We start from the raw sequence: 19,036 nt of genomic DNA, 5'->3' as shown, positions 1-19,036 counted from the left end.
CTGCCGTGCCCCCCCCTTGACCTCCTGCCGTGCCCCTCCTCTGACCTCCTGCCATGCCCTGCCCCCTCTTCTGCCCTCCTGCCGTGCCCCACCCCCTCCTCTGAATTCCTCATGCCCCACCTCCTCCTCTAACCTCCTGCCATGCCATGCCCGCTCCTCTGCCCTCCTGCCATGCCCCACCCCCTCCTCTGACCTTCTGCTGTGCCCAGCCCTCTTCTATGACCTCGTGCTGTGCCCAGCCCCCTCCTCTGACCTCTTGCCGTGCCCTGCCCTCTCCTCTGACCTCCTGCTGTGCCCTGCCCCCTCCTCTGACCTCCTGAATGCCCCACCCCTTCCACTGACCTCCTGCCATGCCATACCCGCTCCTCTGACCTACTACCATGCTCCGCCCCTTCCTCTGACCTCCTTCCGTGCCCTGCCCCCTCCTCTGACCTCCTGCGTGCCCCACCCCCTCCTCTGACCTCTTGCCGTGCCCCGCCCCTTCCTCTGACCTCCTGCAGAAAATCAGCTCCTTCCTTTCCTCTTTGTCTGATATGTCGAGGTCACCACAATCTACTTACAGATGTGACATTTCCCTCTTCTAGTGTCTTCACTCCGAAGTGCTAACAGGACAGCAGAAGACCCGTCCTCCTGGTCAGATAAGAGAAGAGAAGGTAAGCAGGACACATGGGGAGAAGCAGGAGCAGATGGGGAGAAGCAGGACACATGGGGAGAAGCAGGACACATGGGGAGAAGCAGGACACATGGGGAGATGCAGGAGCAGATGGGGAGATGCAGGACACATGGGGAGAAGCAGGACACATGGGGAGAAGCAGGACACATGGGGAGAAGCAGGACACATGGGGAGATGCAGGAGCAGATGGGGAGATGCAGGAGCAGATGGGGAGATGCAGGACACATGGTGAGAAGCCGGACACATGGGGAGAAGCAAGACACATGGGGAGAAGCAGGACACATGGGGAGATGCAGGAGCAGATGGGGAGATGCAGGAGCAGATGGGGAGATGCAGGAGCAGATGGGGAGATGCAGGAGCAGATGGGGAGAAGCAGGACACATGGGGAGAAGCAGGACACATGGGGAGATGCAGGAGCAGATGGGGAGAAGCAGGAGCAGATGGGGAGAAGCAGGAGCAGATGGGGAGAAGCAGGACAAATGGGGAGAAGCAGGACACATGGGGAGATGCAGGACACATGGGGAGATGCAGGAGCAGATGGGGAGATGCAGGAGCAGATGGGGAGATGCAGGACACATGGGGAGATGCAGGAGCAGATGGGGAGATGCAGGAGCAGATGGGGAAAAGCAGGACACATGGGGAGAAGCAGGACACATGGGGCGATGCAGGAGCAGATGGGGAGAAGCAGGAGCAGATGGGGAGAAGCAGGACACATGGGGAGAAGCAGGACACATGGGGAGAAGCAGGACACATGGGGAGATGCAGGAGCAGATGGGGAGATGCAGGAGCAGATGGGGAGATGCAGGAGCAGATGGGGAGATGCAGGACACATGGGGAGAAGCAGGACACATGGGGAGAAGCAGGACACATGGGGAGATACAGGAGCAGATGGGGAGATGCAGGAGCAGATGGGGAGATGCAGGACACATGGGGAGAAGCAGGACACATGGGGAGATGCAGGAGCAGATGGGGAGATGCAGGACACATGGGGAGAAGCAGGACACATGGTGAGAAGCAGGACACATGGGGAGATACAGGAGCAGATGGGGAGAAGCAGGACACATGGGGAGAAGCAGGACACATGGGGAGAAGCAGGACACATGGGGAGATACAGGAGCAGATGGGGAGAAGCAGGACACATGGGGAGAAGCAGGACACATGGGGAGAAGCAGGACACATGGGGAGATGCAGGAGCAGATGGGGAGATGCAGGACACATGGGAAGAAGCAGGACACATGGGGAGATACAGGAGCAGATGGGGAGAAGCAGGACACATGGGGAGAAGCAGGACACATGGGGAGAAGCAGGACACATGGGGAGATGCAGGAGCAGATGGGGAGATGCAGGACACATAGGGAGAAGCAGAACACATGGGGAGATACAGGAGCAGATAGGGAGAAGCAGGACAGATGGGGAGAAGCAGGACACATGGGGAGATGCAGGAGCAGATGGGGAGAAGCAGGACACATAGGGAGATGCAGGACACATAGGGAGAAGCAGGACAGATGGGGAGCTGCAGGAGCAGATGGGGAGAAGCAGGACAGATGGGGAGATGCAGGAGCAGATGGGGAGATGCAGGACACATGGGGAGATGCAGGAGCAGATGGGGAGATGCAGGAGCAGATGGGGAAAAGCAGGACACATGGGGAGAAGCAGGACACATGGGGCGATGCAGGAGCAGATGGGGAGATGCAGGAGCAGATGGGGAGATGCAGGACACATGGGGAGATGCAGGAGCAGATGGGGAGATGCAGGAGCAGATGGGGAAAAGCAGGACACATGGGGAGAAGCAGGACACATGGGGCGATGCAGGAGCAGATGGGGAGAAGCAGGAGCAGATGGGGAGAAGCAGGACACATGGGGAGAAGCAGGACACATGTGGAGAAGCAGGACACATGGGGAGATGCAGGAGCAGATGGGGAGATGCAGGAGCAGATGGGGAGATGCAGGAGCAGATGGGGAGATGCAGGACACATGGGGAGAAGCAGGACACATGGGGAGAAGCAGGACACATGGGGAGATACAGGAGCAGATGGGGAGATGCAGGAGCAGATGGGGAGATGCAGGACACATGGGGAGAAGCAGGACACATGGGGAGATGCAGGAGCAGATGGGGAGATGCAGGACACATGGGGAGAAGCAGGACACATGGGGAGAAGCAGGACACATGGGGAGAAGCAGGACACATGGGAGATGCAGGAGCAGATGGGGAGATGCAGGACACATAGGGAGAAGCAGGACACATGGGGAGATACAGGAGCAGATGGGGAGAAGCAGGACACATGGGGAGATGCAGGAGCAGATGGGGAGAAGCAGGACACATAGGGAGATGCAGGACACATAGGGAGAAGCAGGACAGATGGGGAGCTGCAGGAGCAGATGGGGAGAAGCAGGACAGATGGGGAGATGCAGTACAGGGCCTGCAGCCTCTTCCCTTACCCTCTGCCTCCTCTATTCTCACCCTCTGCCTCCTGGGCCCTCATCCTCTGCAGCCTCTGCCTTCACCCTCTGCCTCCTGTGCCTCCTCTGCCCTCTCCCTGTGTCTCCTGTACCCTCTCCCTGTGCCTCCTGTGCCCTCTCCCTGTGCCTCATGTGCCCTCACCCTCTGCCTCCTCTGCCCTCTCCCTGTGCCTCCTCTGCCCTCTCCCTGTGCCTCCTGTGCCCTCTTCCTGTGCCACCTCTGCCATCTCCCTGTGCCTCCTGTGCCCTCTCCCTGTGCCCTCTGCCTCCTGTGCCCTCTCCCTGTGCCCTGTGCCTCCTGTGCCCTCTCCCTGTGCCTCCCGTGCCCTCTCCCTGTGCCCTCTGACTCCTGTGCCCTCTCCCTGTGCCTCCTGTGCCCTCTCTCTATGCCCTTTGCCTCCTGTGCCCTCTCCCTGTGCCTCCTGTGCCCTCTCCCTGTGCCTCCTGTGACCTCTACCTGTGTCTCCTGTAGATCTTTTATTTTATATAAAAGTAAAAAAACATAACAATACAAACCAAACATAATATACAATATATACAATAACTTACCTGCTGGTCCAGCCACATTCACACCTAGCAAAAACAATAACTTACAATACACCAAAATGAATAAACATCAAATACCACAACCCCCACCCAACCTATTATCACATCCTAAACCAAACCAATATACAAAGACAAGCCACACCCACAAATGGTTTTTTTTTTGCCTCCTGTGCCCTCTCCCTGTGCCTCCTGTGCCCTCTCCCTATGCCTCCTGTTCCCTCTCCCTGTGCCTCCTGTTCCCTCTCCCTCTGCCCTCTCCCTGTGCCTCCTGTTCCCTCTCCCTGTGCCTCCTGTTCCCTCTCCCTCTGCCTCCTCTGCCCTCTCCCTGTGCCTCCTCTGCCCTCTACCTGTGCCTCCTCTGCCCTCTCCCTGTGCCTCCTGTGCCCTCTCCCTGTGCCTCCTGTGCCCTCTCCCTCTGCCTCCTGTGCCCTCTCCCTGTGCCTCCTGTGCCCTCTCCCTGTGCCTTCTGTGCCCTCTCCCTGTGCCTCCTCTGCCCTCTCCCTGTGCCTCCTCTGCCCTCTCCCTGTGCCTCCTGTGCCATCTCCCTGTGCCTCCTGTACCCTCACCCTCTGCCTCCTCTGCCCTCTCCCTCCTCTGCCTTCTCCCTCTGCATCCTGTGCCCTCTCCCTGTGCCTCCTGTGCCCTCTCCCTGTGCCTCCTGTGCCCTCTCCCTGTGCCTCCTCTGCCCTCTCCCTGTGCCTCCTCTGCCCTCTACCGCCTGTGCCCTCTCCCTCTGCCTCCTCTGCCCTCTCCCTCGGCCTCCTGTGCCCTCTCCCTGTGCCTCCTCTGCCCTCTCCCTGTGCCTCCTCTGCCCTCTCCCTGTGCCTCCTGTGCCCTCTCCCTGTGCCTCCTGTGCCCTCTCCCTGTGCCTCCTGTGCCCTCTCCCTGTGCCTCCTGTGCCCTCTCCCTCTGCCTCCTGTGCCCTCTCCCTGTGCCTCCTCTGCCCTCTCCCTGTGCCACCTCTGCTCTCTCCCTGTGCCTCCTCTGCCCTCTCCCTGTGCCTCCTCTGCCCTCTCCCTGTGCCTCCTGTGCCCTCTCCCTGTGCCTCCTGTGCCCTCTCCCTCTGCCTCCTGTGCCCTCTCCCTGTGCCTCCTGTGCCCTCTCCCTGTGCCTTCTGTGCCCTCTCCCTGTGCCTCCTCTGCCCTCTCCCTGTGCCTCCTCTGCCCTCTCCCTGTGCCTCCTGTGCCATCTCCCTCTGCCTCCTGTGCCCCCACCCTCTGCCTCCTCTGCCCTCTCCCTCCTCTGCCTTCTCCCTCTGCATCCTGTGCCCTCTCCCTGTGCCTCCTCTGCCCTCTCCCTGTGCCTCCTCTGCCCTCTCCCTGTGCCTCCTCTGCCCTCTCCCTGTGCCTCCTGTGCCCTCTCCCTCTGCCTCCTGTGCCCTCTCCCTGTGCCTCCTGTGCCCTCTCCCTGAGCCTCCTGTGCCCTCTCCCTGTGCCCTCTCCCTGTGCCTCCTGTGCCCTCTCCCTCTGCCTCCTGTGCCCTCTCCCTGTGCCTCCTGTGCCCTCTCCCTGTGCCTTCTGTGCCCTCTCCCTGTGCCTCCTCTGCCCTCTCCCTGTGCCTCCTCTGCCCTCTCCCTGTGCCTCCTGTGCCCTCACCCTCTGCCTCCTCTGCCCTCTTCCTCCTCTGCCCTCTCCCTCTGCATCCTGTGCCCTCTCCCTGTGCCTCCTCTGCCCTCTCCCTGTGCCTCCTCTGCCCTCTCCCTGTGCCTCCTCTGCCCTCTCCCTGTGCCTCCTCTGCCCTCTACCTCCTGTGCCCTCTCCCTCTACCTCCTGTGCCCTCTCCCTGTGCCTCCTGTGCCCTCTCCCTGTTCCTCCTGTGCCCTCACCCTGTGCCTCCTGTGCCCTCTCCCTGTGCCTCCTGTGCCCTCTCCCTGTGCCTTCTGTGCCCTCTCCCTGTGCCTCCTGTGCCCTCTCCCTGTGCCTCCTGTGCCCTCACCCTCTGCCTCCTCTGCCCTCTCACTCCTCTGCCCTCTCCCTCTGCATCCTGTGCCCTCTCCATGTGCCTCCTGTGCCCTCTCCCTGTGTCTCCTCTGCCCTCTCCCTGTGCCTCCTCTGCCCTCTCCCTCTGCCTCCTGTGTCCTCTCCCTGTGCCTCCTGTGCCCTCTCCCTGTGCCTCCTGTGCCCTCACCCTCTGCCTCCTGTGCCCTCACCCTCTGCCTCCTGTGCGCTCTCCCTCTGCCTCCTGTGCCCTCTCCCTGTGCCTCCTGTGCCCTCACCCTGTGTCTCCTCTGCCCTCTCCCTGTGCCTCCTGTGCCCTCTCCCTATGCCTCCTGTGCCCTCTCCCTCTGCCTCGTGTGCCCTCTCCCTCTGCCTCCTGTGCCCTCTCCCTCTGCCTCCTGTGCCCTCTCCCTCTGCCTTCTGTGCCCTCTCCCTGTGCCTCCTGTGCCCTCTCCCTGAGCCTCCTCTGCCCTCTCCCTGTGCCCTCTCCCTGTGCCTCCTGTGCCCTCTCCCTGTGCCTCCTGTGCCCTCTCCCTCTGCCTCCTGTGCCCTCTCCCTGTGCCTCCTGTGCCCTCACCCTCTGCCTCCTCTGCCCTCTTCCTCCTCTGCCCTCTCCCTCTGCATCCTGTGCCCTCTCCCTGTGCCTCCTGTGCCCTCTCCCTGTGCCTCCTCTGCCCTCTCCCTGTGCCTCCTCTGCCCTCTCCCTGTGCCTCCTCTGCCCTCTACCTCCTGTGCCCTCTCCCTCTACCTCCTGTGCCCTCTCCCTGTGCCTCCTGTGCCCTCTCCCTGTTCCTCCTGTGCCCTCACCCTGTGCCTCCTGTGCCCTCTCCCTGGGCCTCCTGTGCCCTCTCCCTGTGCCTTCTGTGCCCTCTCCCTGTGCCTCCTGTGCCCTCTCCCTGTGCCTCCTGTGCCCTCACCCTCTGCCTCCTCTGCCCTCTCACTCCTCTGCCCTCTCCCTCTGCATCCTGTGCCCTCTCCATGTGCCTCCTGTGCCCTCTCCCTGTGTCTCCTCTGCCCTCTCCCTGTGCCTCCTCTGCCCTCTCCCTCTGCCTCCTGTGTCCTCTCCCTGTGCCTCCTGTGCCCTCTCCCTGTGCCTCCTGTGCCCTCACCCTCTGCCTCCTGTGCCCTCACCCTCTGCCTCCTGTGCCCTCTCCCTCTGCCTCCTGTGCCCTCTCCCTGTGCCTCCTGTGCCCTCACCCTGTGTCTCCTCTGCCCTCTCCCTGTGCCTCCTGTGCCCTCTCCCTATGCCTCCTGTGCCCTCTCCCTCTGCCTCGTGTGCCCTCTCCCTCTGCCTCCTGTGCCCTCTCCCTCTGCCTCCTGTGCCCTCTCCCTCTGCCTTCTGTGCCCTCTCCCTGTGCCTCCTGTGCCCTCTCCCTGTGCCTCCTGTGCCCTCTCCCTCTGCCTCCTGTGCCCTCTCCCTGTGCCTCCTGTGCCCTCTCCCTGTGCCTCCTGTGCCCTCTTCCTCTGCCTTCTGTGCCCTCTCCCTGTGCATCCTGTGCCCTCTCCCTGTGCCTCCTGTGCCCTCTCCCTGTGCCTCCTGTGCCCTCACCCTATGCCTCCTGTGCCCTCTTCCTCTGCCTACTGTGCCCTCTCCCTGTGCCTCCTGTGTCCTCACCCTCTGCCTCCTGTGCCCTCTTCCTCTGCCTCCTGTGCCCTCTCCCTGTGCCTCCTGTGCCCTCACCCTATGCCTCCTGTGCCCTCTCCCTGTGCCTCCTGTGCCCTCTGCCTCTGCCTCCTGTGCCCTCTCCCTGTGCAGCCTCTTGACGATAAGGTGATTGGGGACCATATATCTGAGTTTTATGCTGGATAAGCACAATCTATAGTGAATATATTCCTGCGGCACATGGGGGTCATTCTGAGCGATGTCACATGATAACCAGAATTATGATGAAGATCCTGGAAGATGACGGATTATCCCCTGGATGTTCCATAGATGTGTGTGGATATATCTGATTGATATAACATCTGTCATGGCTGCTGGTCCTACGGGTCACACAATGGAGCAATTTGTCTTGTAGGGTCCAGCGTCTGCCCGGACGGGTGGATCTCACTGAACCGGACATGTTACACCATCTCAGAGGAGAAGAAGTCCTGGGAGGAGAGTCGCCAGCGATGTGTGGAGCTCCAGGGGGACCTGGCCATTATAGGACCCTCACAGACCATCCTGACGGTACGAGCTCCTCAGCCCACCAGGACCATAACATTGTATGGTGACCCCATCCCACGGGCTGCACGCGTGACACAAACCCTAAGGTTATGTTCCCCCTTATAAAAATATCAAAAACACATCTTTTCTATGAAAGAATACATAGATACAGCAGCTCTATGGAAGGTAGATACCTGTATAATATTCTGTGTGTAGTAACTATACACAGTGGGGCACATTTACTTACCTGGTCCGCGGAGATCACCAAAAGTGGTGCCTGTGTCGCTTCCCCGCTCAGGTCCCCGGAGTTCACCTTCTTCTTCCTGGTGCATGTAAGTGCATTGTCCGTGTATAATGCGCTGTGCGGGGAGTCACTAAGATCCTGCACCCGATATCCTGCATGTGTCACTTCCCCGCTCAGGTCCCTGGATTTCACCTTCTTCTTCCTGGTGCATGTAAGTGCATTGTCCGTGTATAATGCGCTGTGCGGGGAGTCACTAAGATGCTGCGCCCGATATCCTGCATGTGTCGCTTCCCCGCTCAGGTCCCTGGAGTTCACCTTCTTCTTCCTGGTGCATGTAAGTGCATTGTCCGTGTATAATGTGCTGTGCGGGGAGTCACTAAGATCCTTCCCCCGATATCCTGCATGTGTCGCTTCCCCGCTCAGGTCCCCGGAGTTCACCTTCTTCTTCCTGGTGCATGTAAGTGCATTGTCCGTGTATAATGCGCTGTGCAGGGAGTCACTAAGATCCTGCGCCCGATATCCTGCATGTGTCGCTTCCCCGCTCAGGTCCCCGGAGTTCACCTTCTTCTTCCTGGTGCATGTAAGTGCATTGTCCGTGTATAATGCGCTGTGCGGGGAGTCACTAAGATCCTTCCCCCGATATCCTGCATGTGTCGCTTCCCCGCTCAGGTCCCCGGAGTTCACCTTCTTCTTCCTGTTGCATGTAAGTGCATTGTCCGTGTATAATGCGCTGTGCGTGGAGTCACTAAGATCCTGCGCCCGATATCCTGCATGTGTCGCTTCCCCGCTCAGGTCCCCGGAGTTCACCTTCTTCTTCCTGTTGCATGTAAGTGCATTGTCCGTGTATAATACGCTGTGCGGGGAGTCACTAAGATCCTTAACGCCGATATCCTGCATTTGTCACTTCCCCGCTCAGGTCCCCGGAGTTCACCTTCTTCTTCCCGGTGCATGTAAGTGCATTGTCCGTGTATAATGCGCTGTGCGGGGAGTCACTAAGATCCTGCGCCCGATATCCTGCATGTATCTCTTCCCCGCTCAGGTCCCTGGAGGTTACCTTCTTCTTCCTGGTGCATGTAAGTGCATTGTCCGTGTATAATGCGCTGTGCGGGGAGTCACTAAGATCCTGCACCCGATATCCTGCATGTGTCGCTTCCCCACTCAGGTCCCCGGAGTTCACCTTCTTCTTCCTGGTGCATGTAAGTGCATTGTCCGTGTATAATGCGCTGTGTGGGAAGTCACTAAGATCCTGCACCCGATATCCTGTATGTGTCACTTCCCCGCTCAGGTCCCCGGAGTTCACCTTCTTCTTCCTGGTGCATGTAAGTGCATTGTCCGTGTATAATGCGCTGTGCGGGGAGTCACTAAGATCCTGCGCCCGATATCCTGCATGTGTCGCTTCCCCGCTCAGGTCCCTGGAGTTCACCTTCTTCTTCCTGGTGCATGTAAGTGCATTGTCCGTGTATAATGCGCTGTGCGGGGAATCACTAAGATCCTTAACGCAGATATCCTGCATTTGTCACTTCCCCGCTCAGGTCCCCGGAGTTCACCTTCTTCTTCCTGGAGCATGAAAGTGCATTGTCCGTGTATAATGCGCTGTGCGGGGAGTCACTAAGATCCTGCCCCGATATCCTGCATGTGCCACTTCCCCGCTCAGGTCCCCGGAGTTCACCTTCTTCTTCCTGGTGGATGAAAGTGCATTGTCCGTGTATAATGCGCTGTGCAGGGAGTCATTAAGATCCTGCATCCGATATCCTGCATGTGTCGCTTCCCCGCTCAGGTCCCCGGAGTTCACCTTCTTCTTCCTGGTGCATGTAAGTGCATTGTCCGTGTATAATGCGCTGTTTGGGGAGTCACTAAGATCCTGCGCCTGATATCCTGCATGTGTCTCTTCCCCACTCAGGTCCCTGGAGTTCACCTTCTTCTTCCTGGTGCATGTAAGTGCATTGTCCGTGTATAATGCGCTGTGCGGGGAGTCACTAAGATCCTGCGCCCGATATCCTGCATGTGTCACTTCCCCGCTCAGGTCCCCGGAGTTCACCTTCTTCTTCCTGGTGCATGTAAGTGCATTGTCCGTGTATAATGTGCTGTGCAGGGAGTCACTAGGATCCTGCACCTGATATCCTGCATGTGTCACTTCCCCGCTCAGGTCCCCGGACTTCACCTTCTTCTTCCTGGTGCATGTAAGTGCATTGTCCGTGTATAATGTGCTGTGCGGGGAGTCACTAAGATCCTGCACCCGATATCCTGAATATGTCGCTTCCCCGCTCAGGTCCCCGGAGTTCACCTTCTTCTTCCTGGTGCATGTAAGTGCATTGTCCGTGTATAATGCGCTGTGCGGGGAGTCACTAAGATCCTGCCCCGATATCCTGCATGTGTCACTTCCCCGCTCAGGTCCCTGGAGTTCACCCTCTTCTTCCTGGTGCATGTAAGTGCATTGTCCGTGTATAATGCGCTGTGCGGGGAGTCACTAAGATCCTGCCCCCGATATCCTGCATGTGTCTCTTCCCCGCTCAGGTCCCAGGAGTTCACCTTCTTCTTCCTGGTGCATGTAAGTGCATTGTCCGTGTATAATGCACTGTGCGGGGAGTTACTAAGATCCTGCACCCGATATCCTGCATGTGTCGCTTCCCCGCTCAGGTCCCCGGAGTTCACCTTCTTCTTCCTGGTGCATGTAAGTGCATTGTCCGTGTATAATGCGCTGTGCGGGGAGTCACTAAGATCCTGCCCCGATATCCTGCATGTGTCACTTCCCCGCTCAGGTCCCTGGAGTTCACCTTCTTCTTCCTGGTGCATGTAAGTGCATTGTCCGTGTATAATGCGCTGTGCAGGGAGTCACTAAGATCCTGCCCCGATTTCCTGCATGTGTCACTTCCCCGCTCAGGTCCCCGGAGTTCACCTTCTTCTTCCTGGTGCATGTAAGTGCATTGTCCGTGTAAAATGCGCTGTGCGGGGAGTCACTAAGATCGTGCGCCCGATATCCTGCATGTGTCGCTTCCCCGCTCAGGTCCCTGGAGTTCACCTTCTTCCTTCTGGTGCATGTAAGTGCATTGTCCATGTATAATGCGCTGTGCGGGGAGTCACTAAGATCCTGCGCCCGATATCCTGCATGTGTCGCTTCCCCGCTCAGGTCCCCGGAGTTCACCTTCTTCTTCCTGGTGCATGTAAGTGCATTGTCCGTGTATAATGCGCTGTGCGGGGAGTCACTAAGATCCTGCGCCCGATATCCTGCATGTGTCGCTTCCCCGCTCAGGTCCCTGGAGTTCACCTTCTTCCTGGTGCATGTAAGTGCATTGTCTGTGTATAATGCGCTGTGCGGGGAGTCACTAAGATCCTGCGCCCGATATCCTGCATGTGTCGCTTCCCCGCTCAGGTCCCCGGAGTTCACCTTCTTCTTCTTGGCGCATGTAAGTGCATTGTCCGTGTATAATGCGCTGTGCGGGGAGTCACTAATATTCTGCACCCAATATCCTGTATGTGTCACTTCCCCGCTCAGGTCCCCGGAGTTCACCTTCTTCTTCCTGGTGCATGTAAGTGTATTGTCCGTGTATAATGCGCTGTGCGGGGAGTCACTAAGATCCTGCGCCTGATATCCTGCATGTGTCACTTCCCCGCTCAGATCCCGGAGTTCACCTTCTTCTTCTTGGCGCATGTAAGTGCATTGTCCGTGTATAATGCGCTGTGCAGGGAGTCACTAAGATCCTGCGCCTGATATCCTGCATGTGTCACTTCCCCGCTCAGGTCCCCGGAGTTCACCTTCTTCTTCCTGGTGCATGTAAGTGCATTGTCCGTGTATAATGCGCTGTGCGGGGAGTCACTAAGATCCTGCACCTGATATCCTGCATGTGTCACTTCCCCGCTCAGGTCCCTGGAGTTCACCTTCTTCTTCCTGGTGCATGTAAGTGCATTGTCCGTGTATAATGCGCTGTGCGGGAGTCACTAAGATCCTGCAACCGATATCCTGCATGTGTCGCTTCCCCGCTCGGGTCCCCGGAGTTCACCTTCTTCTTCCTGGTGCATGTAAGTGCATTGTTCGTGTATAATGCGCTGTGCAGGGAGTCACTAAGATCCTGCGCCTGATATCCTGCATGTGTCACTTCCCTGCTCAGGTCCCGGAGTTCACCTTCTTCTTCCTGGTGCATGTAAGTGCATTGTCCGTGTATAATGTGCTGTGCGGGGAGTCACTAAGATCCTGCCCCCGATATCCTGCATGTGTCGCTTCCCCGCTCAGGTCCCTGGGGTTCACCTTCTTCTTCCTGGTGCATGTAAGTGCATTGTCCGTGTATAATGCGCTGTGCGGGGAGTCACTAAGATCCTGCGCCCGATATCCTGCATGTGTCGCTTCCCCGCTCAGGTCCCCGGAGTTCACCTTCTTCTTCCTGGCACATGTAAGTGCATTGTCTGTGTATAATGCGCTGTGCGGGGAGACACTAAGATCCTGCATCCGATATCCTGCATGTGTCACTTCCCCGCTCAGGTCCCTGGGGTTCACCTTCTTCTTCCTGGTGCATGTAAGTGCATTGTCCGTGTATAATGCGCTGTGCGGGGAGTCACTAAGATCCTGCACCCGATATCCTGCATGTGTCGCTTCCCCGCTCAGGTCCCCGGAGTTCACCTTCTTCTTCCTGGCACATGTAAGTGCATTGTCTGTGTATAATGCGCTGTGCGGGGAGACACTAAGATCCTGCATCCGATATCCTGCATGTGTCACTTCCCCGCTCAGGTCCCCGGAGTTCTCCTTCTTCTTCCTGGTGCATGTAAGTGCATTGTCCGTGTATAATGCGCTGTGCGGGGAGTCACTAAGATCGTGCGGCCGATATCCTGCATGTGTCACTTTCCCGCTCAGGTCCCCGGAGTTCACCTTCTTCTTCCTGGTGCATGTAAGTGCATTGTCCGTGTATAATGCGCTGTGCGGGGAGTCACTAAGATCCTGCCCCGATATCCTGCATGTGTCGCTTCCCCGCTCAGGTCCCCGGAGTTCACCTTCTTCTTCCCGGTGCATGTAAGTGCATTGTCCGTGTATAATGTGCTGTGCGGGGAGTCACTAAGATCCTGCGCCCGATATCCTGCATGTGTCGCTTCCCCGCTCAGGTCCCCGGAGTTCACCTTCTTCTTCCTGGTGCATGTAAGTGCATTGTCCGTGTATAATGCGCTGTGCGGGGAGTCACTAAGATCATGCACCTGATATCCTGCATGTGTCACTTCCCCGCTCAGGTCCCTGGAGTTCACCTTCTTCTTCCTGGTGCATGTAAGTGCATTGTCTGTGTATAATGTGCTGTGCGGGGAGTCACTAAGATCCTGCGCCCGATATCCTGCATGTGTTGCTTCCCCGCTCAGGTCCCCGGAGTTCACCTTCTTCTTCCTGGTGCATGTAAGTGCATTGTCCGTGTATAATGCGCTGTGCAGGGAGTCACTAAGATCCTGCACCCAATATCCTGCATGTGTCACTTCCCCGCTCAGTTCCCCGGAGTTCACCTTCTTCTTCCTGGTGCATGTAAGTGCATTGTCCGTGTATAATGTGCTGTGCGGGGAGTCACTAAGATCCTGCGCCTGATATCCTGCATGTGTGGCTTCCCCGCTCAGGTCCCGGAGTTCACCTTCTTCTTCCTGGTGCATGTAAGTGCATTGTCCGTGTATAATGTGCTGTGCGGGGAGTCACTAAGATCGTGTGTCCGATATCCTGCATGTGTCACTTCCCCGCTCAGGTCCCTGGAGTTCACCTTCTTCTTCCTGGTGCATGTAAGTGCATTGTCTGTGTATAATGTGCTGTGCGGGGAGTCACTAAGATCCTGCGCCCGATATCCTGCATGTGTCGCTTCCCCGCTCAGGTCCCGGAGTTCACCTTCTTCTTCCTGGTGCATGTAAGTGCATTGTCCGTGTATAATGCGCTGTGCGGGGAGTCACTAAGATCCTGCACCCGATATCCTGCATGTGTCACTTCCCCGCTCAGGTCCCTGGATTTCACCTTCTTCTTCCTGGTGCATGTAAGTGCATTGTCCGTGTATAATGCGCTGTGCGGGGAGTCACTAAGATCCTGCACCCAATATCCTGCATGTGTCACTTCCCCGCTCAGTTCCCTGGAGTTCACCTTCTTCTTCCTGGTGCATGTAAGTGCATTGTCCGTGTATAATGCGCTGTGCGGGGAGTCACTAAGATCCTGCACCCAATATCCTGCATGTGTCACTTCCCCGCTCAGTTCCCCGGAGTTCACCTTCTTCTTCCTGGTGCATGTAAGTGCATTGTCCGTGTATAATGTGCTGTGCGGGGAGTCACTAAGATCCTGCGCCTGATATCCTGCATGTGTGGCTTCCCCGCTCAGGTCCCGGAGTTCACCTTCTTCTTCCTGGTGCATGTAAGTGCATTGTCCGTGTATAATGTGCTGTGCGGGGAGTCACTAAGATCGTGTGTCCGATATCCTGCATGTGTCACTTCCCCGCTCAGGTCCCTGGAGTTCACCTTCTTCTTCCTGGTGCATGTAAGTGCATTGTCTGTGTATAATGTGCTGTGCGGGGAGTCACTAAGATCCTGCGCCCGATATCCTGCATGTGTCGCTTCCCCGCTCAGGTCCCGGAGTTCACCTTCTTCTTCCTGGTGCATGTAAGTGCATTGTCCGTGTATAATGCGCTGTGCGGGGAGTCACTAAGATCCTGCACCCGATATCCTGCATGTGTCACTTCCCCGCTCAGGTCCCTGGATTTCACCTTCTTCTTCCTGGTGCATGTAAGTGCATTGTCCGTGTATAATGCGCTGTGCGGGGAGTCACTAAGATGCTGCGCCCGATATCCTGCATGTGTCGCTTCCCCGCTCAGGTCCCTGGAGTTCACCTTCTTCTTCCTGGTGCATGTAAGTGCATTGTCCGTGTATAATGTGCTGTGCGGGGAGTCACTAAGATCCTTCCCCCGATATCCTGCATGTGTCGCTTCCCCGCTCAGGTCCCCGGAGTTCACCTTCTTCTTCCTGGTGCATGTAAGTGCATTGTCCGTGTATAATGCGCTGTGCAGGGAGTCACTAAGATCCTGCGCCCGATATCCTGCATGTGTCGCTTCCCCGCTCAGGTCCCCGGAGTTCACCTTCTTCTTCCTGGTGCATGTAAGTGCATTGTCCGTGTATAATGCGCTGTGCGGGGAGTCACTAAGATCCTTCCCCCGATATCCTGCATGTGTCGCTTCCCCGCTCAGGTCCCCGGAGTTCACCTTCTTCTTCCTGTTGCATGTAAGTGCATTGTCCGTGTATAATGCGCTGTGCGTGGAGTCACTAAGATCCTGCGCCCGATATCCTGCATGTGTCGCTTCCCCGCTCAGGTCCCCGGAGTTCACCTTCTTCTTCCTGTTGCATGTAAGTGCATTGTCCGTGTATAATACGCTGTGCGGGGAGTCACTAAGATCCTTAACGCCGATATCCTGCATTTGTCACTTCCCCGCTCAGGTCCCCGGAGTTCACCTTCTTCTTCCCGGTGCATGTAAGTGCATTGTCCGTGTATAATGCGCTGTGCGGGGAGTCACTAAGATCCTGCGCCCGATATCCTGCATGTATCTCTTCCCCGCTCAGGTCCCTGGAGGTTACCTTCTTCTTCCTGGTGCATGTAAGTGCATTGTCCGTGTATAATGCGCTGTGCGGGAAGTCACTAAGATCCTGCACCCGATATCCTGTATGTGTCACTTCCCCGCTCAGGTCCCCGGAGTTCACCTTCTTCTTCCTGGTGCATGTAAGTGCATTGTCCGTGTATAATGCGCTGTGCGGGGAGTCACTAAGATCCTTAACGCCGATATCCTGCATTTGTCACTTCCCCGCTGAGGTCCCCGGAGTTCACCTTCTTCTTCCTGGAGCATGAAAGTGCATTGTCCGTGTATAATGCGCTGTGCGGGGAGTCACTAAGATCCTGCCCCGATATCCTGCATGTGCCACTTCCCCGCTCAGGTCCCCGGAGTTCACCTTCTTCTTCCTGGTGGATGAAAGTGCATTGTCCGTGTATAATGCGCTGTGCAGGGAGTCATTGAGATCCTGCATCCGATATCCTGCATGTGTCGCTTCCCCGCTCAGGTCCCCGGAGTTCACCTTCTTCTTCCTGGTGCATGTAAGTGCATTGTCCGTGTATAATGCGCTGTTTGGGGAGTCACTAAGATCCTGCGCCTGATATCCTGCATGTGTCTCTTCCCCACTCAGGTCCCTGGAGTTCACCTTCTTCTTCCTGGTGCATGTAAGTGCATTGTCCGTGTATAATGCGCTGTGCGGGGAGTCACTAAGATCCTGCGCCCGATATCCTGCATGTGTCACTTCCCCGCTCAGGTCCCCGGAGTTCACCTTCTTCTTCCTGGTGCATGTAAGTGCATTGTCCGTGTATAATGTGCTGTGCAGGGAGTCACTAGGATCCTGCACCTGATATCCTGCATGTGTCACTTCCCCGCTCAGGTCCCCGGACTTCACCTTCTTCTTCCTGGTGCATGTAAGTGCATTGTCCGTGTATAATGTGCTGTGCGGGGAGTCACTAAGATCCTGCACCCGATATCCTGAATATGTCGCTTCCCCGCTCAGGTCCCCGGAGTTCACCTTCTTCTTCCTGGTGCATGTAAGTGCATTGTCCGTGTATAATGCGCTGTGCGGGGAGTCACTAAGATCCTGCCCCGATATCCTGCATGTGTCACTTCCCCGCTCAGGTCCCTGGAGTTCACCTTCTTCTTCCTGGTGCATGTAAGTGCATTGTCCGTGTATAATGCGCTGTGCGGGGAGTCACTAAGATCCTGCGCCCGATATCCTGCATGTGTCACTTCCCCGCTCAGGTCCCTGGAGTTCACCTTCTTCTTCCTGGTGCATGTAAGTGCATTGTCCGTGTATAATGCGCTGTGCGGGGAGTCACTAAGATCCTGCCCCCGATATCCTGCATGTGTCGCTTCCCCGCTCAGGTCCCCGGAGTTCACCTTCTTCTTCCTGGTGCATGTAAGTGCATTGTCCGTGTATAATGCGCTGTGCGGGGAGTCACTAAGATCCTGCCCCGATATCCTGCATGTGTCACTTCCCCGCTCAGGTCCCTGGAGTTCACCTTCTTCTTCCTGGTGCATGTAAGTGCATTGTCCGTGTATAATGCGCTGTGCAGGGAGTCACTAAGATCCTGCCCCGATATCCTGCATGTGTCACTTCCCCGCTCAGGTCCCCGGAGTTCACCTTCTTCTTCCTGGTGCATGTAAGTGCATTGTCCGTGTAAAATGCGCTGTGCGGGGAGTCACTAAGATCCTGCACCCGATATCCTGCATGTGTCACTTCCCCGCTCAGGTCCCCGGAGTTCACCTTCTTCTTCCTGGTGCATGTAAGTGCATTGTCCGTGTAAAATGCGCTGTGCGGGGAGTCACTAAGATCCTGCCCCGATATCCTGCATGTGTCACTTCCCCGCTCAGGTCCCCGGAGTTCACCTTCTTCTTCCTGGTGCATGTAAGTGCATTGTCCGTGTATAATGCGCTGTGCGGGGAGTCACTAAGATCGTGCGCCCGATATCCTGCATGTGTCGCTTCCCCGCTCAGGTCCCTGGAGTTCACCTTCTTCCTTCTGGTGCATGTAAGTGCATTGTCCGTGTATAATGCGCTGTGCAGGGAGTCACTAAGATTGTGCAGCCGATATCCTGCATGTGTCGCTTCCCCGCTCAGGTCCCCGGAGTTCACCTTCTTCTTCCTGGTGCATGTAAGTGCATTGTCCATGTATAATGCGCTGTGCGGGGAGTCACTAAGATCCTGCGCCCGATATCCTGCATGTGTCGCTTCCCCGCTCAGGTCCCCGGAGTTCACCTTCTTCTTCCTGGTGCATGTAAGTGCCTTGTCCGTGTATAATGCGCTGTGCGGGGAGTCACTAAGATCCTGCGCCCGATATCCTGCATGTGTCACTTCCCCGCTCAGGTCCCTGGAGTTCACCTTCTTCCTGGTGCATGTAAGTGCATTGTCCGTGTATAATGCGCTGTGCGGGGAGTCACTAAGATCCTGCGCCCGATATCCTGCATGTGTCGCTTCCCCGCTCAGGTCCCCGGAGTTCACCTTCTTCTTCTTGGCGCATGTAAGTGCATTGTCCGTGTATAATGCGCTGTGCGGGGAGTCACTAAGATCCTGCGCCTGATATCCTGCATGTGTCACTTCCCCGCTCAGATCCCGGAGTTCACCTTCTTCTTCTTGGCGCATGTAAGTGCATTGTCCGTGTATAATGCGCTGTGCAGGGAGTCACTAAGATCCTGCGCCTGATATCCTGCATGTGTCACTTCCCCGCTCAGGTCCCCGGAGTTCACCTTCTTCTTCCTGGTGCATGTAAGTGCATTGTCCGTGTATAATGCGCTGTGCGGGGAGTCACTAAGATCCTGCACCTGATATCCTGCATGTGTCACTTCCCCGCTCATGTCCCTGGAGTTCACCTTCTTCTTCCTGGTGCATGTAAGTGCATTGTCCGTGTATAATGTGCTGTGCGGGGAGTCACTAAGATCCTGCGCCTGATATCCTGCATGTGTCACTTCCCTGCTCAGGTCCCGGAGTTCACCTTCTTCTTCCTGGTGCATGTAAGTGCATTGTCCGTGTATAATGTGCTGTGCGGGGAGTCACTAAGATCCTGCCCCCGATATCCTGCATGTGTCGCTTCCCCGCTCAGGTCCCTGGGGTTCACCTTCTTCTTCCTGGTGCATGTAAGTGCATTGTCCGTGTATAATGCGCTGTGCGGGGAGTCACTAAGATCCTGCACCCGATATCCTGCATGTGTCGCTTCCCCGCTCAGGTCCCCGGAGTTCACCTTCTTCTTCCCGGTGCATGTAAGTGCATTGTCCGTGTATAATGTGCTGTGCGGGGAGTCACTAAGATCCTGCGCCCGATATCCTGCATGTGTCGCTTCCCCGCTCAGGTCCCCGGAGTTCACCTTCTTCTTCCTGGTGCATGTAAGTGCATTGTCCGTGTATAATGCGCTGTGCGGGGAGTCACTAAGATCATGCACCTGATATCCTGCATGTGTCACTTCCCCGCTCAGGTCCCTGGAGTTCACCTTCTTCTTCCTGGTGCATGTAAGTGCATTGTCTG

General features: G+C 56.9%; 1 long non-coding RNA gene across 1 annotated transcript in view; it reads left to right on the top strand.

Moving 5' to 3' along the window:
• Nucleotides 1-19,036, top strand: part of LOC140106879 (uncharacterized) — an 89,733-nt gene that overhangs the window by 31,439 nt on the left and 39,258 nt on the right. Inside the window, exons 2-3 of the long non-coding RNA XR_011850895.1 lie at nucleotides 585-653; nucleotides 7,635-7,786. This is a non-coding gene — a long non-coding RNA (uncharacterized lncRNA). The remainder of the gene's footprint in view (nucleotides 1-584; nucleotides 654-7,634; nucleotides 7,787-19,036) is intronic.

The sequence above is a fragment of the Engystomops pustulosus genome, unplaced genomic scaffold (assembly GCF_040894005.1).
Source record: "Engystomops pustulosus unplaced genomic scaffold, aEngPut4.maternal MAT_SCAFFOLD_48, whole genome shotgun sequence".
Lineage (NCBI taxonomy): Eukaryota > Metazoa > Chordata > Amphibia > Anura > Leptodactylidae > Engystomops > Engystomops pustulosus.
The sequence above is the reverse complement of the archived record's forward strand: the minus strand, read 5'-3'. Positions and strand labels throughout refer to the sequence as shown.